Genomic DNA, 18873 nt, shown 5'->3' with positions numbered 1-18873 from the left:
TTACAATAAGTCTGCTGCGCTGTTGCAGGATAGCAGGAGTCCGCATGGTATGTCCTTTAACAAATGGCATATTGTTCACCTACCAACTGAATATAATAATGTCCGATCATCAGGAGACCCTGAGGCTGGATTGTAACATGTGGGCAATGGAGTACTAAATTTGAGTTAGAAGACACTTATGGCAAATTGCAACTTTCAATGGGAAACCAGACAAGGTTCAATGACAAACAGTGCGAACATCAGTTTTTTCTTTTTTCTTTTTTTTAAAAAGGTCAGTTAGATGCAGGGGGTACAAACTTGAAAATCATTTTCAGTGCAGCTGATGTAGAGGACTTAGAAAGGATCAACAAGGCATTACAGCAAGTGCAAGTGGATCCAAACATCAACAAGGGAACAACAATCTTGCATACTATGCAGCTGATCACACTCAAAAAGAACATTAGTAAGCGATACTAGACAGTTCTGCTCCCTGGCTTTGATGCTAATGTCCCACAGTCAGGCATTGGCAGACATCACTAACCATAACTTTGGGATATTTATGGATTGTCTGTATAATGTAGACACCCAATTAATGATTGCGAACCTACTCCAAACATTTACTTGATAGCAATATCTACTGACGTATAGAAAACACTGAACTAATGGGAGCCATCTTAGACACTGTTCTTGGTGGGTTAGGACCTGTACCCTGCCTCAAGATCAATTCCTGCAAGGGTTACATAAGATTGAAGCAATACGCTTGTACAGGTAGAGCTAATGACAACAGTGGGAGAAGAATCCTCATCATTGTACTACTGTGTGATCACTGAGCACTGCCACACATACACAAGATAATACATGGGTGAAAATTGATATTCAAATGCCATTAAGTTGCGGAGACTGCAGATTTGAGTGTTATACCCTCCATATTCGCCCAGTAGTCTGGGAAGCTGTGCAAAACTTTGTGTATCTGAAAATACGTGAAATACTACTAGTGACTCTGCACAGACAGTCCCTTGTCCTGCTCTCCACACGGACATTACATTGCTGTTGAACTGTGTTAGTCAACATCTGCCCTGCACAATGTATACACATTATCCCCAAGTTATATGATTTCACCTTGTTCCACTCCCAGGAAACAGTAACGGAATGTCCTTAGGAGGTACTTACAGAGAAAATGGAAATTTTCCAAAGGATAGGATTGCAGTGTTTACATTCCACGGCAAACACAGTGGTCATCATTTTTACTTGTTATGAGCAAAGACATTATAGGAGTGCACAGAATATAGAACTGAAATATCAAGGATTATTGGTCAATGGCGCCCAGTGTGATATTTCCAGACAAATCACCTTTGAGGTACTACCCACTGAAAACTTAACCTACTTGTATAACTCTTTAGATGTGGCCCTGCTTACCAGCTTAGATCAGATGTTAGATGCACAAAATGGGTGCATATCTGCATGAAAAGATGTCATATAGGACTCCACCACCAACTGGTAACTATAGACACCTCAACATCAGCTGCCAGTATTGTGTACTGCCACCTCAGACAGAGAGTTGCCCAAACCCTACCCTTACCTTCCTTTTACCTAAAGGTCCATAGTAGTCCTGACAGAACAAGGGAAGAAGTGACTCAATATCAATGAGTGAAGTAAAATTTATGTAAAAAGAAAAGAAAGACATGCCAAGTGGAAAAGTGACACAAGAATTGCTTACTCTGAATTTGTGCAGTAGAATGTGAAATTTAGAACCAGTACCAGATACATCATTGTCTCTTCTGCAGCTCGGTTCATAAATAACAATCCAAAGGACCAAATTAAACTAAGAAGGGAGGAGACATAATGGCATAATCTCTGTCACAGTCCAGAGTGATAACCATGCCATAGTTTTTGCCAACCACCAAGGAAGGGACCTGGTGATTCTGTAATTCTTGTGGATGGTCTATTTTAGCATCGTCCTCCTTTCAAAGGATGACACCAGACCTACTTGAGATATTTTGACATAACCCAGAAACAAGTTACTTTCTGCAGCTGTGAGGACTGGATAGCTCTATTTAAACCATCCCAAAGACAGCACATCATCATCAAACAGCTGGGGAGTAATGTGATGTCCAGTCTGTGTTGGTGAATGTTGTGTTGATGACACTACCATCAGTATCACAACAGGGCTCTGAACTGCAGTTCACCACCTGACAACACAAGTACTAGGTGCAAGGCAATATACTCTCCGCCACTTTCACAGAACTATAATACAAGGATCTGCTCATCCCCATTCTTTGCTGAGCAGCCAATGGAGGACTCCTTTGCCCTGTACCACTAGGGTTGAGATGCAGCCTGTCATGTTCACAACATCAGACATTCTTTGCCAGGCTGATTATGCTACTGGCCAGCTGTAACATGGGACTTCTCGACACAGCAACAGTGGCCACAGAAGTGCATGCCCAGCACTTACACCAGCAAGACTGGACCAGAGGATGACCCACTGGGAGACACTGAAATGGCATATTCAGCTTGCTTGCCATCAATGCTAGCAGTTTCAGAGTGCAAAGATTGTAAACAAACAGCAATAAAAAAGTAGTTATATCTATGAGCTACATAATCTTGCTGCACATCTATCCATCTTTGGCAGAGAATTGCCATCCCACCAACCCCACTATTGCGCACATTAGCTTACAGTACTTCACAAATAATACACAGTCTGAAAATACAAACACTGGAAAATCTGGGATGGTATGTAATAATATAATGAAAAGGATAGTTGCTACTCACCTTGTAGCAGAGATGCTGAGTCACAGAAAGGCACAACAAAAAGACTGCCACACAATTGGCTTTCACCCAACAAGGCCTTTGTCCAAGTCAGACACACACACACACACACACACACACACAGACACACACACACACACACACACACACACACACACACAAAGATACACACACTCATGAAAACACAACTCACACACACATGACCACAGTCTCTGGCAGCTGGAGCCAGACTGAAAGCAGCTGAGCATTATGGGAAAGGCAAGCAGGTGGGAGAAATGAGGAGGTTGGAGCGGGGAGGAGGAGGGATAGCAAGGTAGGGGTGAAAGGATGGTAAAGTGCTGCTGGGAGCATGCAGGGATGAAGTAGAGAGTGGGGTAGCTAATGCAATTGGGAGCTTAGATGGAGGGCAGGGGTTAGTGGAAAAGGAGAGGAGTAAAAAGACTGGATGCGTTGGTGGAATTGAGGGCTGTGTAGTGCTGGAATGGTAACGGGAAAGGGGATAGATGGGTAAGGACAATGACTAATAAAGGCTGAGACCAAGAAGGTTATGGGAACTTAGGATACATTGCACGGAGAGTTCCCACCACCTGCTTGATTCAGAAAAGCTGGTGTTGGTGGGAGGGCTCCAGACAGCCGAAATGAAGGACATTGTGTTGTGTGGCATGTTCTGCAACAGAATGGTCCAGTTGTTTCTTGCCCACTGTTTGTCAGTGGCCATTCATGTAGACAGACAGCTTGTTGGTTGTCATGCCCATGTAGAATGCAGTACAGTTGTTGCAGCTTAGCTGGTAAATCACATGACTGGTTTCACAGCAGTGGGTGATGTTTGTGGTGGGACTGGTGTAGGTGGTGGTGGAAAAATGTATGGGACAGGTCTTTTATCTAGGTCTATTACAGGGATATGAGTCATGGGGCTCCAGTAATCGCCACCCTCCATCTAACCTCCCAACTGCACCCAGGTGCCAGTCTCCATCCCATACCTGCATGCTCCCAGCAGCACTTTACTGGTGTCCACTCCTACCCTGTTATCCATCCCTCTCCCAAGCAGCCTCCTCGTTACTGCCACATGATTGCCTCTCCCATAATGCCCCACTGCACACAGTCTGGCTCCAGCTGCCAGAGACTTGGTCATGTGTGTGTGTGTGTGTGTGTGTGTGTGTGTGTGTGTGTGTGTGTGTGTGTGTTGTCTAATTTTAACAAAGGCCTTGTTGGCCAAAAGCCAATTGTGTTACAGTCTTTTTGTTAGACCTTCCTGCAACTCTTCATCTCCGCTGTATGGTAAGTAGCAACTATCCTTTTCATTATATTGTTACTTTCCGTACTGGATTTTCCATTGTTTGATTTTGCCTGTCAGCTTTCCTTCCATCCTAACCCAGTGCTGTTTTCTTTTGTTACTATCTTCTAATGCATTGGTATACTGAGTGTCAGTCCTTCTTTCAATTCTTTCCGGTGTTTCTCTTGTCATGTTGCAAACCCCACCACCACACATAATCCAGAAGATAAACAGACCTGAAACACAATCACTAACATTTCCTCCAAAAGCATTAACCCCATGGAAGTATCAGTCCTTTCCAAATGCCTGACCTTTTGCCCCATCCTCAAATTCAATCATGCAGGATTTGTTAAAGACCTCCTCTCCTTCTCCCAGTCCCTATAGTGGAAACATTTTTTTGCTACCAACCCTACCAATCACATTCAACTAAAGACCAATGCTGAAACACATCTGACTCAGTTCACTCCTCCCACCAACCATGATCCACCACCACTGTCATCAGATCATTCCCTGTTAACTTTCCAGAATTTCTTAACCTCAAACCTTGCCTCACAATCATTCCCCAAATCCCTCAGCATGTAAACCAACCTTACATCTGCAGAAAGAACTGCACTTCACCACCTAAAAACTGATCCTGATCTTATAATCCTTCCTGCTGACAAAGGATCCACCACTGTTGTTTTGAACTGTAAGGGCTGTCTGATTCATCCACCTACAAACCCTGCCACAGTGACCCCATTTCAGAAATGCAGCAGGATCTCCAGTCTCTACTCAAATCATTATCCCACTGCAGAACCTCTCCCTGGACTCCATCTCTCTCCTCATCCTTACTATTCCCCACACTCCTACCTTGCACATGATTTCTAAAGTCCATAAACCCAGCCACACAGGACGCCCCACTGTGGCCAGTTACTGGGCCCCCACTGAATCTCTGCTCTCATACACCAACACCTTGAGCCTATTAGCCACAACCTAACCTCCCATATAAAAGATACCAACCATCTCCTCCACCAATTCTCCACAGTTCCTGTTGCTTTACCACACAGTACCCTGTTCATCACTACTGATGTCACCTCCCTTTACACTAACCAGGCTTGCCACAAGTTCCTCCAAGTGAAATTCCCTGATATTTCTCTGATTTCCAGATAAGTTTTAGCATTTTCCCTGACAAAATATTGAGAATACTGCAAATGAGGATGGCATTCCCTGATGTGTTCAAAAATCTTAAGTACTAACATCAACATCTTTTGTAATGAACTATTTTTAGAAGGAGAAAACAAGCCAAATGGCATCTGTGTTTCATTAAGACCACTTAAGTTATTTTGTTTCAATAAAATGAAACACATTTGATGACAAAAAATATGCATCTCCTTGGAGTTGAAGGACAGGTTTAAAATACCTTCACCAAGATCAGAAAAAAAGTAGGCCTCTTGAAAGAAGTATATAGGTGGGGAAGAGCTGTGTAAACTTACACTGTAGGTGACCACCAATAAAATGTTGGTCCTACTATGTTCATTACTGTCTGTTATTACCCCCTTTGTTATACCTATTATTTTACAGGTATCATGTGATTTTTCTTTTGAGAAATATATGAGTCCATAGCATACAAACTGCCAGTGACTGACACAATTTTCTTCTTCTTATCATCCATACTTTCTAATATATAAACTATTTTTGAAGTGCCAAAATGTACTAGAAGAAATAAAATGTCTGTAAAACACCGGACTGTACAATGTACTTGCGGTGAGACAGTCGCAATTCCTAAAATTCATCACCCATGCCCTCTGGCCTGCTGAGGATTGATTGATTAATTGAGAGGGTTTTTGGGACCAAATGGTGAGGGCATCAGTCCTGCATTTTCAAAGTCACTCAGAGAAGAAGAGGGTCTGCTAAAAACGGATGGATCCAGTCAGGAGAGTCAGATTATAAAATAATGAAGTTAAAACACACACAGTGAAAGGCATAAAAGGTGAGACCAAATCTATAAACTGGAAAAAATGATGGTCTTTCCATGAGGGAGTGGTCATGGGGTCCCACACTGAGAAGTCATGCAGAGATGTCCTAAATACAACCACCCTGCCCCTGCTCCAAGAGTAAAGCAAAACCTTATACCTGGAAATAAAAACCGGTTTCACAGAGGAAACTGAGGATCAGTTCAACCATCCATGAATCATCTGCTAATATTAAAATTAGGGAATTGGGAAGACTATACTTAGCACGGAGGGCCAAAAGAAATGGGACACCTTCATTATGGCTGCACAACCACATTGTGGAGGTGGTTCGTTACACAGGAGGAAACAATGGGTGAGTCTGGTATGAGCAATGCATAGATGGGATAAAACAGTGGACTCCTTCTGAGAGGAGCAGAAGGAAGAACATCAGACTGCAGTAGACTCCTTGATTGTGCAGACTTTATTATTATGAGCAGTAGCACACCAGATGTCATTTCAATTTTGGGCAAAGAGACATTTGATGTAGATCCACATATCCTAGCTGGAACCATGAAAGGAAATGGGGGATAAGTATCTGTGTCTCTAACCAAATGGTCAGCCAGTTCATTCCCTGGGATGCTCACATGATTGAGCAGGCAGTACAGACAAGGATAGAGAAAAGGTCATGGATAGCAGAGACCAAAGGGGAATGAGAGTAGCATTGGTCAATAGCCTGCAGGTTGCTCATTGAGTCTGAACAAATTAAAACACTGCGGAGGGAGGCCTGAGAAACAAAGTGGAGGGCTCTATGAATGACTAGGAGCTCTCCTCTTAACACACCACATGATCCCGGCAATACATGGTGTTCTAAGCCATAGGCAATGTGAAGGCGTATTCTACCATACCAATTGTTTTAGAACCATAAGTGTAGAAGATGGTGGACCCTGGAACTCTGCAAGGATGTCATGTACAAGATGCTGGAAAACAATAGGGTTGACAGAGACCTTAAAACCCTGGAATAGATTGGTCCTAATCTGTGGTCTAGGTACCATCCAAGAGGGGGTATGGGAGGAAATACATGGGGTGCATTCCAGTGAGTGGAGAGGAGATCCTGACAGAAGGAAGTGAGATGTATGTCAACCAGCAGCCCCACCTAGAGGCAGTCGTCAGGAGGGAGACATCCCTTTGCAAAGAGGACAGATTACACAGGATAGTCAGAGAATTGGTAAATAGTGATTGTGTGAGAAACCAGGAGTTGGCTTCCTTGTATTTGTAGAGGGTGATCCCTGCTTCTGTGAGGAAGGTCTAGTGTGAAAGGCACCAACAGCCAGATGCACCCCACAATGGTAAACAGGGCCAAGTAGTTGCAATGTGGAAGGGGCCACAGAGCCATAAACCTGACTACCATAATCTAGTCTGGACAAGACCAGAGCACGGTAAAGGTGGAGAAGAGTGGTATGGTCTGGACACCAAGATGTGTGGGCCAGGAGGTGGAGAGCATTAAGCTTCCACATGTATGTAGTCTTTAGGTGGAGAAATGGGGCAGCCATGTCTACTTTTTATCAAAAATAAGGTCTGCAAAATGGGACTGTGCTACAACATCTGGGAGCTGGTCGTCTAAACAAAGTTCTGGATCAGGGTGTACTGTGGGTTGAAGACAACAATGCGTAACCTGCATTTTGGAGGGAGAAAACTGGAAGTCAGCGGAGGTGGCCCATGCAGAGGCCCATCCTATGGCAGCTTGGAGTCAGTGCTCAGAAGATGCTACAGAGTGGGAGCTGCAGCAGGTGCAAAAATCATCGATGAACAATGCCGGGGTAACCGTAGGTCCAACAGAGATTGCAAGCCCATTGATGGCTATGAGGAAGAGTGTGACACTTAGCACAGAATCCTGTGCAGTATCATTCTCCTGAATCCAATTCGAACCTGGAAGAGCTGGTGAGATAAAAACTCATGGATAAAAATCGGAAGGGGGTGACAGAAGCCCCAGTCATTGAGGGTAACTAAAATGTGATGACGCCATCCATGTCATATGCCTTATGCAAGTCAAAGGAGACTGCAACAAGGTGCTGGTGGTTAGTAAAAACCTGTTGGATGGCTGTTACCAATCTGACCTAATGAGCAGTTGGTGATTGTCCTGCCCGGAAGTCACACTGATACAGACCAAAAGGCCCCGAGATTCAAGTACCCAGTATAATCTGAAGCTAACCATCCTCTCGAGCAGTTTACAAAGGTCATTTGTCAGGCTAATTGGGTGGTAGATGTCGATAGACGATGGGCTCTTCCTGGGTAAGGATGGATACAAGTATACTGTCTCGCCACTGTGACAGAAAAGCACCCGTGAGCCAAATGCGGTTGAAGACCCTGAGGAGATGTTGCCTCTGGGGAATGACCGAGTATTGAATCATCTGGTTGTGGATGGAATCCAGGCCTGTGGTTGTGTCCCATGAAGAGATAAGAGTCTGCAAGAATTCGCATTCAGTGAAAGGTTCATTATAGAACTCAGTGTAGTGCAGGTTGAAACAGAGGGGGAGGGGGGGTGTCTGTTCAACTTGGCATTTTTGCTGGAGAAAGACAGCAGGATAGGAAGAGCATGGTGATGCTGTCGTACACTATGTTGTGAGGTGTTCTGGAAGGACCAACGAATCAGTGCACAGAACACTTTGGAGGTTAAGACCCTGGACATTTGACTGTCACTAGCAGTGCAGAAAGCTATGGAGCTGGGACCAAACCTGCAGTCAAGAGGCATACGTCCCCAGGAAGGAAATATACCTTTCCCAGCATTCCTTTTTACTCTGATTAATAAGGAGACAAGCCTTAGCACAGAAAACCTTAAATGTGAGGAGGTTGGTCTGTGAAGGATATCGTCTAAATTGTTGCAGCACCTGTCGGTGGTCCTGGACAGAGACTGTTATGTCCTTGGTCCACCACGGTACCAGTCGACAACAAGGGGGAACTGGGGATAGGGGGCAGCAGTACTAGCAGCATGAAGAATAGTGGCAGAGACGCCTTGCATGACTGCATCCATAGAATTGGAGAGGGAGGTATAGAAGTGCACAGCTGACATATATAAAAGCCAACTGGCCCTGTAGAATGCCCAAAGTGAGGGCCTGTCTGCCTGGTGGCAGCAGGGGAATGATAGAATCATCAGAAAGTGGTCACTGTTACAAAGTTCATCATGGGTGACCAATGTAGGGAAGCCACGATATCAGGGGTGGAGATCGTGGGATCGACAGCAGTAAGTGTGCTATGACCAGCATTGAAGTGGATAGGGGAACCATCATTGAGGAGACACAAATCAAGGTCCACAATGAGTTGGCCAATGACGAGGCCCCAACCTGTTGAAGTGGCACTCTCCCACAGTGGGTGGAGGGCACTGAAATCCCCAAGGACAAGAAACAGGGGCAGGAGTTGCTGGATTAAGGTAGACAGTTCAGCATAAGGAAGTAGCCTATCAGGAGGGAGGTAGACATTGGAACGGTGATTGCCTGAGTTGTTTGCACTCTAACCACTATTGCTTCCAGGTTGGTAAATAGGGGGATCCAGTCACTAATGACATCAGAGCAAACCAATGCGCAGACCTCGCCCCCCCCCCCCCCCCCCCCCCCCCCCCTCCCGGCTTGCTATCCTGAGGAGACAGGACGCAGAATAGGAGGTGACAAGACGTTGTATTTCTGGTAGGTGATGATAGTATCTGTTGCAATTCCACTGGATGATCATGTGGCAAGAGTTCGCATTAGACATAAAGAAGCCGAGTGGCGGTCATGTCACTCGGTCAGTGGTCATCGCCGACAAGGATGGGGTGACAGCCATAAAGAAGATGTCAGACTTAGGTTGCATGGGGGCAGATGGCACCTCCTGGGACACTGGGCAGGCTGTGTCTTGGAACTTTTGTACCTTCTACTTCTCCTTCAAGAGTGGAGGCGGTCAGGGCACAGAAGGAGTACAGGTGTCTGCAAGATCTGGAACCGAAAGAGAGTGAGCGACCTTGGGATGTGCAGATAGTGCATCTTGTAGCTGAGTGGCAGTAGGAGACTTCTGGCTTGAGAGATGCCATGGAGAGGGGTCCCAAGGGGGAGCCCAATCACTGGCAGGTGCCAAAGAAGATGGGGCACTTCTTCGACCAGGGAGGGGAGTGGCTCCTGGGCAGCAGGTCATGAAAACTGCAGGGAAGGGGGAGGGTAGAGGGGGACGGGGCTGGGGTAAGGAAGAGGTAGGAGGGGGGAAGAACGTAACAAGGGAAAAGTTGAAGATAGTGAAACTGGATGGTGCCTCTCATACTTTAGGTGAGCCTTAGCATAAGAAAGGCGATCTAGGGACTTGTACTCTTGGATCTTATTTTCCCTCTTGTAAGCTGGGCAATCTGGTGAGCGAGGGGAGTGGCAGTCATGACAATTGATACACACAGGTGGTGGAACACCGGGGCTTGCTCACAGTATGGGTGTCCACAGTCACCACATAGAGGGTCTGCCGTAGAGCAGGAAGCCTATGCCCAAAACGCAAGCACTGAAAGCACCTCATGGGTGGTGGAACATACCGCCTCAAGTCACATCTGTAGCACATAACTTTGACCTTTTCTGGGAGGGTCTCCCCCTTGAAAGCCAGAATGAAGGTACTGGTATCAATGCGGTTGTCCTTGCTACACTTCTGCACACATCGAATAAAATGAATGCCGCAGCACTCCAGATTAACCTGGATTTCCCCATCAGTTTGCAGGATGAGGTCCCTATGAAAAATCACTCCCTGTCCCTGGAGATATTCAGAGATTGGTGGGGAGTAATAGACGCTGGGACATTGTTAAGATGATCACAGGCATGAAGAGCTGCAGACTGGTCAGCAGAAGAAGCTTTGGTCAGCAGGGAGCCTGGCCGCATCTTACTAAGGGACTCCACTTGACTAAACCTGTCCTCAATATTCTCCATAAAAAACAATGGCTTTGTGGTAGTGAATGTGTCCCCATCTATCCTAGTATAGATGAGGTAGTGGGAAAAGTGTTTCATCCTAGGACAGTGAGCCTGGCCCCCCTCTCATGCTGTAGCCAGGGAAGGGATGGTTGCCAGGTCGTATGAAGCAGCACTCAATGATCCTTCACCATTCAAAGAGATGGCCATTTGAGAATGGCCAGATTTTTGCAGATTGATATGCTTCATGCACCAAGCATCTGCCCTGATACCACTCACTATGATCAGGGGCACCACCCACTATGTTCAGGGGCTCCACCTAGCTAGAGCAAGGGCCACCTGGCATGGCTGCCGTCTCTGAGAGTTCCAATGCTCCAAGAAGACAAGCAACTACTCCTTGGCATACTTGGGGAGGGAACAGCTCAGGTATCAGTAATGTGATTCCTGTATTGTCAGGGGGCTCAGCCATATGGGTACATAACAACACCACCCCATGGATTGGCTACACATGCCGGTGACCTAGCAGGGTGGAAGTGGGCTACAGTGGGAAGGGAAAGGGGAAGGAAGGGAGGAGAGGAATCCACACCATAGATTCTAGGGAGGGAGTTCTTCCCAACATGGGTCACATTAAAAACAGAAAATTTAGAAATGGAGGTCAAACCTCAAGTGGGGACCTAGATTTCCCCACCATGTTATAGTTCTGGGTGGAGATTTTAATTTGCCAGATATAGACTGGGAGACTCAAACGTTCATAACGGGTGGCAGAGACAAAGAATCCTGTGAAATTTTTTTAAGTGCTTTATCTGAAAACTACCTTGAGCAGTTAAACAGAGAACCGACTCGTGGGGATAACATATTAGACCTTCTGGTGACAAACAGACCCGAACTATTTGAAAAAGTTAACGCAGAACAGGGAATCAGCGATCATAAAGCGGTTACGGCATCGATGATTTCAGCCGTAAATAGGAATATTAAAAAGGGTAGGAAGATTTTTCTGTTTAGAAAAAGTGACAAAAAGCAGATTTCAGAGTACCTGTTGGCTCAACACAAAAGTTTTGTCTCAAGTACAGATAGTGTTGAGGATCAGTGGACGAAGTTCAAAACCATCGTACATTATGCGTTAGATGAGTATGTGCCAAGCAAGATCGTAAGAGATGGGAAAGAGCCACCGTGGTACAACAACCGAGTTAGAAAACTGCTGCGGAAGCAAAGGGAACTTCACAGCAAACATAAACATAGCCAAAGCCTTGCAGACAAACAAAAATTACATGAAGCGAAATGTAGTGTGAGGAGGGCTATGCGAGAGGCGTTCAATGAATTCGAAAGTAAAGTTCTATGTACTGACCTGGCAGAAAATCCTAAGAAATTTTGGTCTTATGTCAAAGCGGTAGGTGGATCAAAACAAAATGTCCAGACACTCTGTGACCAAAATGGTACTGAAACAGAGGATGACAGACTAAAGGCCGAAATACTAAATGTCTTTTTCCAAAGTTGTTTCACAGAGGAAGATTGCACTGTAGTTCCTTCTCTAGATTGTCGCACAGATGACAAAATGGTAGATATCGAAATAGACGACAGAGGGATAGAGAAACAATTAAAATCGCTCAAAAGAGGAAAGGCCTCTGGACCTGATGGGATACCAGTTCAATTTTACACAGAGTACGCGAAGGAACTTGCCCCCCTTCTTGCAGCGGTGTACCGTAGGTCTCTAGAAGAGCGTAGCGTTCCAAAGGATTGGAAAAGGGCACAGGTCATCCCCGTTTTCAAGAAGGGACGTCAAACAGATGTGCAGAACTATAGACCTATATCTCTAACGTCGATCAGTTGCAGAATTTTGGAACACGTATTGTGTTCGAGTATAATGACTTTTCTGGAGACTAGAAATCTACTCTGTAGGAATCAGCATGGGTTTCGAAAAAGACGGTCATGTGAAACCCAGCTCGCGCTATTCGTCCACGAGACTCAGAGGGCCATAGACACGGGTTCACAGGTAGATGCCGTGTTTCTTGACTTCCGCAAGGCGTTCGATACAGTTCCCCACAGTCGTTTAATGAACAAAGTAAGAGCATATGGACTATCAGACCAATTGTGTGATTGGATTGAGGAGTTCCTAGATAACAGGACGCAGCATGTTATTCTCAATGGAGAGAAGTCTTCCGAAGTAAGAGTGATTTCAGGTGTGCCGCAGGGGAGTGTCATAGGACCGTTGCTATTCACAATATACATAAATGACCTGGTGGATGACATCGGAAGTTCACTGAGGCTTTTTGCAGATGATGCTGTGGTGTACCGAGAGGTTGTAACAATGGAAAATTGTATTGAAATGCAGGAGGATCTGCAGCGAATTGACGCATGGTGCAGGGAATGGCAATTGAATCTCAATGTAGACAAGTGTAATGTGCTGCGAATATACAGAAAGATAGATCCTTTATCTTTAGCTACAAAATAGCAGGTCAGCAACTGGAAGCAGTTAATACCATAAATTATCTGGGAGTACGCATTAGGAGTGATTTAAAATGGAATGATCATATAATGTTGATCGTCGGTAAAGCAGATGCCAGACTGAGATTCATTGGAAGAATCCTAAGGAAATGCAATCCGAAAACAAAGGAAGTAGGTTACAGTACGCTTGTTCGCCCACTGCTTGAATACTGCTCAGCAGTGTGGGATCCGTACCAGATAGGGTTGATAGAGGAGATAGAGAAGATCCAACGGAGAGCAGCGCGCTTCGTTACAGGATCATTTAGTAATCGCGAAAGCGTTACGGAGATGATAGATAAACTCCAGTGGAAGACTCTGCAGGAGAGACGCTCAGTAGCTCGGTACGGGCTTTTATTGAAGTTTCGAGAACATACCTTCACCGAAGAGTCAAGCAGTATATTGCTCCCTCCTACGTATATCTCGCGAAGAGACCATGAGGATAAAACCAGAGAGATTAGAGCCCACACAGAGGCATACCGACAGTCCTTCTTTCCACGAACAATACGAGACTGGAATAGAAGGGAGAACCGATAGAGGTACTGAAGGTACCCTCCGCCACACACCGTCAGGTGGCTTGCGGAGTATGGACGTAGATGTAGACGTAGATGTAGAAATGCTAAAGGGATGAAAGAACAGACTGAAGGAACAAAATTGCAAGGAATACAGGAAACCAAGTGGATAGCCACCAGTCTATATAAATCAGAACTTTGACAGAGGGGAAGGAGGGGGCACTGGGGAAGGAGCGAGGGTAGGAAGGGAAGGCAGGGTGAAGGAAATGCAGCCAGGGAAGGTAGAATTGCCTGCAATAGCTCTGGGACCCGTGTGTGCCACGTATGAACTCACAAAAGAACCATGAGCTCCCTGGGGGGCCTGCTGAGGAGCATCGCAGTTCTGTGTCCATGGATAAACCATGAAAATCCACTGTACTGCGTGCCACACACAAAAAGACCCAACCAGTGGGCAGATCAGTGAAACTAGATCTGACGGGCAGGGCCTGCACATTAGTGGGAAGCAAATGGCTTCAGATCAGCAGGGCCAATCCATTACAGTTACCCGCAGAAATGACCTCTGGTTTTGGCCAATCATGGAAATCCATTCATGTGGCCAGCAATTCACACACCACAGACAGCATGTTGATGAAATGAGACCACAGTGGTCAATCCATGCAACAGATAACTTGTACAAATACTCTGAGAATCAATAATAATGAGGATAGGTAGGAACTCATTGTAAAGATGATTGCTGAACCACAGACAGGTGTGTAGAAAAGACAATCACATCATCAAAACTAAGTATTGAGCCATAGCTTTTGTCAGAAAATGAGAGCACACACACTTTCACACAATCATTCAGACACAACTCAGGCTCACATGACCACTGGCTTCGGATGTTGCCTCTACAGTCTCTGAGAATCAGATTGAAACAAACCACTCCTGATGACTCCCAGCTTCTTTTCGGCAGCTGCTAGGCTAGTCACAAGAAGTGGTGGCAGCACTGACTGCAAGCTGAGGGGAGTGATGCAAAGGAGAGAAGCAGTAGGAATGAGGGAGTACGTAAGCAGCACATGTACTCAGCTGCATCCAGCCAGTGACAATGCATGACACCTCAGTAACTAAACCATTTCATCTATTGAGACAAAAAGGAGATTTTTCCAGTGTTTTTTTTTTTTTTTTTTTTTTTTTTTTTTTTTTTTTTTTTTCCCCAAATTTACCTGATATTTTCCTGATTTCCCTGACGGTTTGAAATTCTCTGATATTCCCCGATTTCCACAACCTGTGGCAACTCTGCCAATATCTCTAAAGCCTATGGCCTTACCGCTATTGAACACTAACTTTCCCAATGCCTGCTGATGGATTCCAAACAAACCACCTCCAGCCTAGTCAGCATGACCAACTATATCCTCACCCACAATTACTTATCCTTTGAAAGCATTACCTACATACAAAGCCAGGGTATGGCTATAGGCACCCACATGTCACCATTCTATGCCAACCTATTCATGGGACATCTAGAGGAATCCTTCCTAAATACCCAGAATCCCAAACCCATCACCTGGTTTATTTCATTGATGATATCTTTGTGCTCTGGATCAAGGATGGTGACACCCTATCCAAATTCCTCCAGAACCTCGACACCTTCTCCTCCATTTGCTTCACCTGGTATTACTCAAGCCATCAAGCTACCTGCTTTGATGTTGACCTCCATCTCAAAGATGGCTATATGAGTACCTCTGTCCATATCAAAACCTACCAACCACCAGAAATACCTCCATTTGAACAGCTGCCACCCATTCCATACCAAGAAGTCCATTCCATACAGCCTAGCCACCTGTGGCCGTCACATCTGTATTGAGAAGCAGTCTCTCTTGAAATATACCAAGGGTCTCACTGAGGTCCTTACAGCTTGTAATTGCCCTCCCAAGCTTGTACAAAACAGATCTCCCATGCCTTATCTTTCCAGTAACTTGACACCTCCCAAAGCCCCACCGTCCAGCCACATAGAAGCATTCCCTTCAAGACTCAGTAACACCCAGGACTGGAGCAATGGAATTACATTCTCCATCAGGGTTTTGACTACCTCTTGTTGTGCCTTGAAATAAGAAATATCCTGCCCACTATCCTTCTTACTCCTCCCGTAGTGGTATTCTACTGCCCACCAAGCCTACGCAATATCCTCATCTATCCCTACACAACCCCTGCTCCCTATCCCTTTCCTCATGGCTCATACCTCTGCAATAGATCTAGATACAAGACCCATCCTATACATCCCTCCCACCACCACCACCTACTCCAGTCCTGTCACAAACATCACCCATCCCATCAAAGACAGGCTACCTGCGAAACCAGTAATGAGATCTACCAGCTAAGATGCAACCACTGTGGTGCATTCTACATGGGCATGACAACCAACAAGCTGTCTGTCTGACTGAAAGGCCAACAACAAACTGTAACCAAGAAACAACTGGACCATCCTTTTACTGAGGATGCAGCCCAACATAAAATCCTTCATTTCAATGACTGCTTCTCAGTCTGTGCCAGCTGGATCCTTCCCACCAACACCAGCTTTTCCGAACTGTGAAGTTGGGAGGTCTCTCTGCAATATATCATACGTTCCTGTAATCCTCTTGGTCCCAACCTTTGCGAATCATCATCCTTACCTGTCTAGCCCCTTTCCTGTTCCCATTCCAGCACTGCACAGTCCTGAACTCCACCAATGCACCCAGTCATTTTACTTCTCTCCTTCTCCGCCTCTGTCTAGCCTCCTGACTGCACCTAGCTGCCCCACTCTCTACCTCATTCCTATATGCTGCCCCTGCTATCCCTCCCCTTTCCCACTCCAGCCTCCTCCTTAACCCCACCCAGTTGCCTCTCCCCTAGTGCGCTGCTGCTCACAGTCTGCCTCCAGCTGCCAGAGACTGCCGTCAGATGTATGTGAGTTGCCTTTTAATGAGTGTGTGCATGTGTTTATGTTGTCTAATTTTGACAAAGGCCTTGTTGGCCAAAAGCTAATTCTGTAACGGTCTTTTTATTGTGACTTTCTATGACCCAGCATCTCCGCTTTATGTTGAGCAGCAACTATCCTTTTCATTATACTGTTACAGTCTGGATTACATTGTTTCTGTTTTGCTCTGGCTACATTCTCAAGTGAAGGAATGATTAGTTATCATAACAATTATGTAAAAATGTAAGAAAGCTTGTCACCCATCATTATCTGTTCTCAAGAAGAAATTCATAGTAAACAGCAGTGTAGGTTGCTTATCTACATTTTTACTTAGAATAATCATTTTTCTTTATTGTACTACATATTAACACCTTATGACAGAACAGCTTGGGTAAATGCATTTATACTGAGAATAAATATTATACAATATGTGATGGAGGTTACGTTTTTAGTGTTCTACACATTAAGGTGTTTCTTATTCTGTTCATGTACAGAATGAGAGAATAGTGACTCTGTTTAAACTGGTATTAGTCAAAGTTTATTGTAAAGATTACTTCAGGAGGGGTATGCAGGGGCTCAAAACTTTGATTTCTACTCAAAATTTTTCTAATTATGTTTCTGTAAAATACATGAATAATCCACTTAAAATTTTTCAGCAGTTCTGAAGAAATTTCCCATGATTCTATGACACACATAGTATACTGTTCTTATTTGTATCCCATCAATGTTCAGTGAGTTTAGCATAACATGGATCATATTCTCTTCAGTGATATCTTGCTTTGCAGCATTTTGCTTTACACAAGACAGGATACATGTTGATGTGTTGTTACTATGAGATATTTCCATGAGATGAGTAACACAATTTGTGATTAAATTCTGTTGTTATCTCAGCTGGCACTTCCGAAAAATTACTGAGGCTTACTCAATCACAAAATGCAACAGGATGTAGTAGGTGCTCCAGTTGTCTACTGGTTGAGGTGATAACTCTTAAAAATAGAAAATTCAAGTCCTAGTCTGAACCTGGCTCCCAGGTCTGAGTTTTAGCCGGGAACAAGTTTTCAAATGTCACAAAATATTTTTTGTAATGACTTTTATTATTTTATCAATAACCCATAAGGTAGTAGTGCCATGTACATGACGGTTTTTAGTGTTTGCTGAGCTGTAGGTCAAAGCTATACCTTGTCAAGACTTTTATAAGGAGCTTGGCCTACCACACAAAGGTGAAAGTAATAGGATAGTAGGAATATGGAATTTGAGTGTAGATGCTGTAGGCATCACAGGTAATTGGAGGACAATTCTACTGGTAATTAAGTGTGATAGGTGGATCAACCAATGTAATTGATCTGAATTGGAAATAATGTGAGAGGATTTTAAGCAGTAATTGTAAGCTGTAAATTATGGGCATTCACAGTTTTCACTGTAGGAAGAGTACATCATTTTCTCCATATTGTGGTTGTGAGGCATAGGGGTAACCTGATGAGTTATAGATAACAGAAGCTCTTGAATCCAGCATATTATGCTGATGGAGAGACAGAAGAAGTTAATACTTACCAAAAGTTCTCACTGAATAAATCCAACACTGTAAATAAAAAAAGAAGACAAATAGGTACCAAAGTAGTTGAGTGACTGAGCAAACAATTTTTTGAGAAAAGTTGTGCCAATATGAAGTACTTGTTCTTGGTAGTTTTCAGACAGACTTCTTAAAACTGAATGGTGCAAAACTTGCATTTGCCACTTATGATCCTGTTCCTGGTCACTTAAAATCTGCTTTAGTGACTATAGTGTAATTGGGAAACATTTGTACCATCCAACGTAGGTTTAGTATCTGATACTGACACTGATATACTTTTTTTAATAGGAGTAGTGCCAAGTAAAAAATTCACTTGCATGCAGGGCACTCTAAGCCTTATATTATATTCGAATCAATAGTTGTTTCTATAATATTGGCATTCACAGTACCAGCTTCATCAGAGGAACAAACTGAAAATATTTACATAGTTAATTAAGGAGACATACAAAACTGAAGCAGCTTAATAGCTACGTTCATTGGATGTGTTACATTTCCCAATAACATGAAACAAAAGTCGAGTGGATGGAAAAA

At 44.4% G+C, this 18873-nt stretch overlaps 1 protein-coding gene across 1 annotated transcript in view; it reads right to left on the bottom strand.

Moving 5' to 3' along the window:
• LOC124795954 (dynein axonemal heavy chain 6) overlaps nucleotides 1–18873 on the bottom strand; it is a 1096896-nt gene that overhangs the window by 289532 nt on the left and 788491 nt on the right. The window lies entirely within an intron of this gene.

This window comes from Schistocerca piceifrons, chromosome 4 (genome assembly GCF_021461385.2).
Source record: "Schistocerca piceifrons isolate TAMUIC-IGC-003096 chromosome 4, iqSchPice1.1, whole genome shotgun sequence".
NCBI classification, from domain to species: domain Eukaryota; kingdom Metazoa; phylum Arthropoda; class Insecta; order Orthoptera; family Acrididae; genus Schistocerca; species Schistocerca piceifrons.
This window is presented reverse-complemented; position numbering and strand designations above follow the sequence as displayed.